Source organism: Chenopodium album, chromosome 9, assembly GCF_948465745.1.
Source record: "Chenopodium album chromosome 9, dcCheAlbu1.1, whole genome shotgun sequence".
In the NCBI taxonomy this organism is placed as follows: domain Eukaryota; kingdom Viridiplantae; phylum Streptophyta; class Magnoliopsida; order Caryophyllales; family Amaranthaceae; genus Chenopodium; species Chenopodium album.
The window spans coordinates 45908788-45917927 of NC_137842.1; positions in this window are offsets into that span (position 1 = coordinate 45908788).

Genomic DNA, 9140 nt, shown 5'->3' on the forward strand with positions numbered 1-9140 from the left:
CGTTGGCGCTGGTTCAATTTTTCGTACGCCAGACTCTGTTTTGATATTTTATCTTTTTGGCTGATTTTATTTATAAATAACGTCCTAAAAACTCCGTTTTCGATAACCAGTTTTCACATATAATCATCTAAAACCAGTTTTCATCTATAATTATTCACCAATTCTCATCAAGATTTTCTTGATTATTCTTTCTCTCTCTCTCTCTTTTACATACAAAATTCCGCATTCATTAGATTTAGATACACCTAGCCATATTCGAAGTTGCCTTCGCCCTAGACGTGAAAGATTTAATTTCTGAGGGTTTGGTCCCAAATCTCTCTTTCAATTATTATTTAATTTAATTCTTCGTTTATTATTTTCCTTGAAGTTACTAACGCGTGTATTTTGTTATTAGAAAGAGGTACGAGGCATCAAAGTAAGTACTTTAATGGTTTTATTGATGTTATGATATAGAGTTCATGCTTAGATTGTTATTATGATATTCCTAGTATCATGTCTAGGGTAATTTTAGTATCAAGTATGATTGAAAGTATGATGCCTTTTATGTTGTTTCTAATATTTATGATTGTTAGTATCATGTTAGAATCAAAGATTTGATTTTTATTGTTTAGTGACATGCTAGGGTTTGTTATTAATCTTGTTAGTATCATGCCTAGGATCTTGCTATTATTATGCTTTAACATGATCTATGATTATTGATTATGATTATGATTATGGTTATGAATATTATTATTATTATGATGATTATTATTATGACTATTGTTTTGATGATTATTTTAATTATTATTATTATTATTATTATTATTATTATTATTATTATTATTATTATTATTATTATTATTATTATTATTATTATTATTATTATTATTATTATTATTATTATTATTATTATTATTATGTTGCTTGATATTTATTTTTATTGCTTGATCATGCCTTTTATGCATGTTTAAAGGGAATCTATACTTGTAATCACGCTTAATAAGATAATTAATAATCTTGTTTAGGGTTAATTTGATTATAATTCAAGTGATCGCCAATAATAGTTTTATTTGTGCATTAAATTCAACCAACATATATAAACAGGTTTAGGGTTTAATCCTATTGATTGTATGTTAGTTAGAAAGCGCACATGAATACGATCAGAATAAAGTAGAGGCCTATTATTAGGGCAGGTTTAATCTCTTTTAGGTTGGATTTAAACCTTCATCCCCGAACCCTTATTTGGTTCAAGACCTTATGGAGTTGACGATCTCTTGGATCGTTAAGGGGTGTAACCTTCACCCTGTGAACGGTTTACAAGTTCCTAAAACTTGTTGGCGACTCTTTTGCTCTATCTTCTTCCCTTTTGGACGCCACCGTACTTTAGTGTATGATCACAGTGGGGTTCAAGCTAGGGGGTTAACGCTTGAAATTATTCCCCACAGTTTTTGGCGACTCCACTGGGGAGGATTTCTATTTTAGTTCCTGAATTTGTTTTGGAAATGATTTAGAATGAGTGGATGAGACTCGAAACGTTCTAAGTATTTTATGTGCGTAATTTTGATTAACATTATTGTCATATGCATAAAAAAGATCTCATTGGAAAGACCATCCGTAATGAGTTAAAAACATAGGATTTTACACGTAGGAAATTTGAGAAATATCTTTCACAACTAGGACCGAAATAACACTGCGCGAAACTGGAAAATTTTATCGAGCACAGAAAGCTGCTGAGGCATGTAGGAATTAGCGCCAGAAGCCAGAGCATTGGCGCCAGATTTTTAATCGTAGCGCCAGACACCAGCATTGGCGCCAGGCGCTACAGCTAAAACGTGGCGCCAGTCTCTGTTTGCTGGCGCCAAATTCCTCCAGTACCGAGCCAGAAATATGCGTTCTAATTTCGACCAGTTTTTCGTATTGTTTGCTCGATCCTACTTCCTTATTGAGTTTTTCTCACTTTTCTGAAACCCATATGTGTTCTACATATGGACATAATCCTCTGGGAATTCATGCTCCATCTACCTGATTGAACGCTCTGAGCAACAAAGGGTACATCCAAGAATGTTGAATTTACCAAACCATGGAAGCGAGTTTTTCTAAAACTCGCGGTGTCCCATCCACTCGCGCCAACCCTTCACGGTTAGGCTTCCGCGCGGTGCATCCGGACAATTAACCATGGACCCTCTATTGACTAAACCATATCCCGAACTTTAGAGAACTAGAGCCATGGTTAGGTTGAAAACTCATTGCATCATATTGTGTCTACTTGACTAATTGTGCATTATTTGTTGTGCATATATATGTTTTCTTAACCGTTTGTTTGACTTGTGTTGAGATTAAATGAATTAATGACTTAAAGAACTTTGCCTAATTAATTAATTAATTAATTAATTTGAGTCAATAAAGTCTAATATTTTAATCAGAATTGACCTAGTACGACTTTAGGCATACCCTTGTTGATTAATAACACCGAAAACAGTCCCAGATTGAAGCTCCAGTATTGGCGCCAAAATCTGGACTGTAGCACCACTCTGTGGAGTGTGGCGCCTAGCGACAGCTCTGTCGTCTGGCGCTACACTACACAGTGTGACGCCAGTCCTGTCGTTTTGCCGATAGTTCGGATTATTGGTCGAGTCATCACCTAGTGTCTAATTAACCAGTTTGCTAATTAAGTCGGTTAAATTTCACTGTCGATAACACCTTGTCGAGTCATTAATTGAGTCTAGTCACATAGTCTAGCCACATGGTCATGACACGAGCCTCAACCTATCACCTACACTCACTAGTCTTAGCACACACTTTGAGTATATGTCACCATGACCATGTCTTAGGTTCATGCATGAGTCGATTTTTTCCGTCATTTAAGTTAGGGGTACATTCTATTCCTAATTCTTCATATCCCTCCATCTAAATCTTCTTTCACATTCTATTCCAATCATTCTTCACTTCCTCCATCCATTGCATGTTGAATATAGTTTGAGTCAAATAATTAACAATAAATATCCCCAATTCCTTTTCCACAGTACTTGGTCGAGGAGAAAGGGCGATTAATCAAGGACAACCTCTTTATTCAGGTCTCGCTTTTTGATAAACCGATTCGTCAAAAGAGGAAGGCTAAAAAGAAAATGGCAAGTCAAGAAGAAGTCAATGAGCTTAGGAACCAATTGGTTACCGTGACTGAGACACTGAAGCTCCTCACACTTAAGATTGATGATCCCGTGAAGCAACAACAGATGGACCTCATGCAAGAGAGTCTAAGCAAGCTATCTAGCGACTATAAATTTTAGGGCATGAGTTCACAAGGGGTCTCGCTGGACAAGGAACTTCTTCCGCATAAGTTCAACGCCACTGACATCCCTAAATTCAAGGCAACAGATAACCCTTACTTTCATCTAAGATCTTTTGAAACTATAATGAACATTAAGGGTATCGATAAGAAGGTTCCCCCCTCTATGTTCTCACTATCTCTTGAAACCGTTTGCCAACAATGGTTCTTCTCCCTTGACAAAGAGAAAACCTTTACCTAGGAATCGATAGTAAACGCTTTCGTTGATAGGTACAAGTGCAATATTCAAGTTGAAACCGACTATAGACAACTTGAGATGCTAAGACAAAAAGAGAATGAAGGCTTCACTTCTTTCTTTAATAAATGGAGAGAAACCTCAGCTAAGATGATTGAGGTGTGATATGTCCATTTTATATAGTGTTTTATCCCCGTCCCTTGGTCGTTATTAGTAGTGTTTTTGGCTCTTTCGGGCCACTTTTATTACTAATCTGTGTGTTCTAGTGTTTTCATAGTCTTAGTTGTATTTTACAGGAAATTGCACTCTTGGAGCATTTTCCCGGGCTTTATTGGATTGACTACGGAAGCTAGAAGGACACGACCACTTTTGGAGCCCAAGACCGGTGAGAGCCGGTGATTAAGGGCTCGGTAATTGGGATACCGAGGTATATGGACCGGGTGATCAAGACCCTAAGTGGATATCCGGATTGGGCCGAAGAAATAAGCCCAATTGAAGCTCTGAGCCTCGAGGTGAAGCAAGGGCCCGATCAGGCAGCTTAGCTCAATCGGGCAAGGCGCGCAAGAGTGTACTGGTGCATGGCCAAAGGCGCGCCCGATCGGGTGAGCTGCTAGCTCGATCGGGCGCGGCTGTTGAGAAGAGCAGTGCGAGAAAAAGGCGCGCCCGATCGGGCGGCCTCTAGCCCGATCGGGCGCGTGTTTCTGGAAGAACTCTTTTGTCGAGCAATTAGTTTCTAATTAGGAAGTTGTTTTAGTTTTGTTTAAGTACGGTTTTAGGGGGATTAATTTCACTTACCTTTCTTTCTTAGATTTTCTCTCTCTACTTAGTATTCTCTCTCTCTTAAACTCTCTCTAAACCTTTGTTCTTAATTCTTTCATTAATTCCAGATTTATTTTGGTAACGATTTCTCTTCCCTCAGATTTATTTTGGTAACGATTTCTCTTCCCTTAATCTTAGTTGTTTATTTTATTCCTTTCATCATGATTTATTTTATTACTTTGATTAGTTTGGTTTCTATTATGTGTGAGTAGTTTAATTTCTAGGGTTTATGGGAATCTAATAAATAATATGAAGGGGTAAATTATTGTTGTTGATTATTAATGCTAGATTAATTTCCTATTGATTGATTTAATGCTCTGTGACTAGATTAGGCCTATCTTTTATGCATGAGTTTGACAATATTGATTCAAGAATCGAGAGATGAGAATTAATATTTAGGTCTAGTTTCAATAGGCAAGTTAATTTATAAATGGTTAAGTCAAGATTCGAGAGATGAGATTTAATACCGGTAAATTAATTGTGTGATTGTAATACGTAGCGAGAGCCCTTTACAATCTGGTTAATTGATGCATTGATGATTGACTATTATTGATTATTGGTATTGCATGATAATTTCTTATTGGATTGTTTTAATGTTTTACAATTGCGGCTTGTAAAAGTATAGCAATATTAAATTGATGAATCGAGCAGATGTTAATTTGATATTAAAGGCTAATTTCAATAAGAACTTAGATCTAGTAAATTGCGAGAGCCTGTCAGATCTATGTTGATTAATAAATTGCGAGAGCCTGTTAATCATGTTATTTATGCAATGTCAATGATTGGTTACTATGTTTTACCCTGGAGTATTATTTATTGGTGAACCTATGCCCTAGATCCTTTCATATATTGTTTTCTTCCTATTCTCAACCTTTGTAGTTTAGTTTCTTACTTAATTATAAATATTGGTTACTTAAATAATTTAGATTATAATAATAAATTAGAATTAAAAAGACCTGTTTCCCTGTGGAGTTCGACCCTACTTCCCTATCTACTTTAGTTAGAGATTTAGGTAATTATTTTTGATTAGGGGATACGACTTTACCCTGTCAAGGTGCCCACTGAAAAAGAATCTGTGAGGATGTTTATCAAGAATCTCCAAGAGAAGTATTTGAAGCATTTAAAATATCAACACAATCTGAATACTTTCAAGGCCGTTTATGACATCGGAATTGAAATCGAAGATGACCTCGCAAAGCAAAAAGCTACTAACAATAGTAACCACGGTGGCTGGAAAGGGAAGAAGAACGACAATCCTTCTTCTTCCGAAAACGCCCACTCTAGTAACAATGTTAGTACCTTTGATCTCAGTGAAGTTTTAGCCATGGATAACCAAGGATCTAAGAAGCAACTAAGGAAAGACTTCACCCCCATTGGGATGAGCTACGATACTGCCTTCGATCGACTCCATGCCAAAGGACTCATTACTCCCATTGGACCTATTCAAGATCCCGCACCTGAAAAGAGATTGCCTAGTTGGAATCCAGACGAACACTGCAAGTACCATCAAGGTAGGGGTCATGCTACTGAGAGCTGTTGGAAGCTAAAGGAGGCTACCCAACATTTGATTGATAATAACAAGCTTCCCATGCCTCCAATTAACAAGAAGAGCGAGTGATGATAAAGGAAACAACACAAGACAAGAGGCGATCTTTAACGACAAGATTTCGTGACCTCTTTTTTTTCTATTTCTTTTTTATTTACCCTTTACCCAATAAGTCTAGCATAGGCACCTTTTTATTCTCCTTAGATTTATTTTGTAGGATCATTATATATTTTCTTTTAATAAAAATGAGCATTTATTTCCTTATATATAATCATTTCATTATATTGCATTAAAAAAAAAAATCCATGTCAAACTAAGCACAAGGTATACCAATGATTTGAGGCACCCCTTGTAGCCACATCATATTACCTTTCACTCTGCCATTATACATCCTTTCTTCATAAACCACTTTGAGCCTCGTCTAACGATAGACCTTTCTTTTTTCAACCTACGTCTACCTAACCTTGGGATGGGATGGTGTGTAACTTATGCAATTCTAAAAAAAAAAAAAAGCTTGAGTGATTTCAAAAGATCAAAATAAAAATAAAAGCAAAAAATAAATAAAAGTGTACAAAAGGGCAAGTGTTCCAATGTCTTTGATATGAAAATGTCTTCGATATGAACACGTCTCAGATTGCGTCTCTTATCGAGTGCTCGGTACCGTGCCTGAGATACATGAATGCCAAGTGAGTGATAGACCGCATGATCGGGATTGTCCACACTTATAAAAATGAAATAAATGCTAAAGCAAGAGAAAGAGCTAAAAAAAGAGAAGCAAACCTCAAGCATAAAAATAAAGATTTCAAAAGCAAGGTTGCACACCTTGGGGGCTTATCTAGGGTCTTGAGCTTTTTTATCCCCTTCTTCTTTAACCTTTAGCCTAACCACATTACAACCCTTAAAAGACCTTTTTGAGGTATACACACTTGTGCGAGGTTCGGCTAGAGCTACGTTCGGCCTGATTCCTAACGGATACGTAGGCAACCTCACATCGAGGTGCGGTCGTAATAAAAATGCATTCATATTTACATTCACACACTTACACCATGATCATATCAAGGGATCTCCTATGCTCATACCTATTCATGTAGAGCTAGACTTGGGGGCTTGATCCCTACATTATATCATTAGCTTACCTAGCCTAAAAGTCACCATCATTTGACTCTTTTTCAAATAATATCTTTCCACACACTTAGACCTTGCGGCCTAACTTTAGTGTCACTTTCACACACATCACACATACATGACCAAATATACTTTCCCTTAGGAACCCTTTGTCATGAAATCTTAACATAACGCTGAAGCATGCCTTGTCACATCACTCATCAATCATAATTGTCATTGCGTCACGAAGTATGAAGTGCTTAGCCTTCGTGCCTAAGTTACCAAATACTTTCATCATTGAGTCAACAATTGAGATAGCCTAGGATGGGTTAATCCTCGCACCTTGAGAGATAGTATCAAACAACATTTGGCTAAGCTCATTCAACATGCACTTTTAAAAACTTCAATTCTTTTTCGCGTCTTTCTTTTTCGGGAGAAAGTCGGTACCCTCCACAAAAATGACGGAAAATTTTTGCTTTTTTTTGCATTTTTGAGTCGCACGATCACATTACGATGCACACACAAGTCATGTACACATTGAGTCATGTCGTGTCATATCACCTTGATTTGAGTCTAACACATGTGTCATTTCACTTTGAGTCGAGTCAGCCTCGAGTCAGTCAATCATATCGAGTCAAGTTTATACCTTAAGTCATGTCAAGTCGATGAGTCAAGAAACATTAAACCTTAGGTCAACCCTAAGATAATTGAAGAAATTGGCAAAGTTCTATAGTCGAAAATAAATACAAGTGCAGCAGAATAGGGGAGACCCTACTCCAGCGCCGGACGAAAACATCTAGCGTCTGGAAATAGATTTCAGCGCCTGGTGCTAGATCTCAGCGTCTGGCGACAGAGTCAATTCTTGGCGCCAGAGATATTTCAGTAGCGACAGAGCTCAAAGCCTCTCAAAAAGGTGATTTTGACCTCATACGACAATTTCGGGTTCCTTAGTACGCCAGTTAGCCCCTATAAGCAATTTGACATGATTAAGTAGTCAGTTTGATTACAATCACAATAAGTGGTCAACCTGATGAAAGATTGTCTCACTTAGCTTAAAGCGCCTAAGAATTGGCTCATCACGGAAACACCGACATACTGGTTTTAGCGGAAGCAAAGTTCAGGCGAGCTTTAGAGATCGACAAACGTTGGTCTTCGGAAATTTTTCTTCAGAATATTATCGCAACAAACGTTCAAGTACCAAAGCTCTATTGTTCAGAGACGCGTGAACATCTCCCTCAAAGCTCTTTGCTCCAGAGACGCGTGGGCATATCATCAAAGATCTTTTGTTTAGAGACGCGTGGACATTCCTTTCAAAAGCTCTTTTGCTCCAAAGACGCGTGGGCATATCATCAAAGCTCTTTTGTTCAGAGACGCGTGGACATTCCTTTCAAAAGCTCTTTTGCTCCAGAGACGCGTGGGCATATCATCAAAGCTCTTTTGCTCCAGAGACGCGTGGGTATATCATCAAAGCTCTTTTTTTCAGAGATGCGTGAACATTTCTTCCATCAAGCTCTTTGTTCAGAGACGCGTGGGCATATCATCAAAGCTCTTTTGTTTAGAGACGCGTGGACATTTCATTCAAGCTCTATTGTCCAGAGACGCGTGGGCACATCAATCAAGCTCTTTTGTTCAGAGACGCGTGGACAATCCTTTTCAAGCTCTTTTGTTCAGAGACGCGTGGACATTTCCTACAAGCTCTTTTGCTCAGAGACGCGTGGGCATCCTATTATCAAGCTCTTCGTTCAGAGACGCGTGGACACATCATTCAGAAGAACATATAAAAAAGAAGCTCTTTGTTCAGAGACGAGTGAACATCGAAATAGCAAGGTGGCGTTCCCTAGATTGTGGAGAGTTGTCACAAACAACTGAGGATTGTTTCAAGAGAAGAAATCTTCGATAGTATTCCCTTGGACGTGGAATATTATCAATGCGGATGAGGATTGTTTCAGGAGAAGCAATCTTCGATAGTATTCCCTTGGACGTGGAGTGTTATCATAGCGGAAGAGGACTATTTCAAGAGAAGCAATCTTCGATAGTATTCCCTTGGACGTGGAGTATTATCATAGCGGAAGAGGATTGTTTCAAGATAAGCAATATTCGATAGTATTCCCTTGGACGTGGAGTATTATCATAGCGGAAGAGGATCGTTTCAAGAGAAGCAATCTTCGATA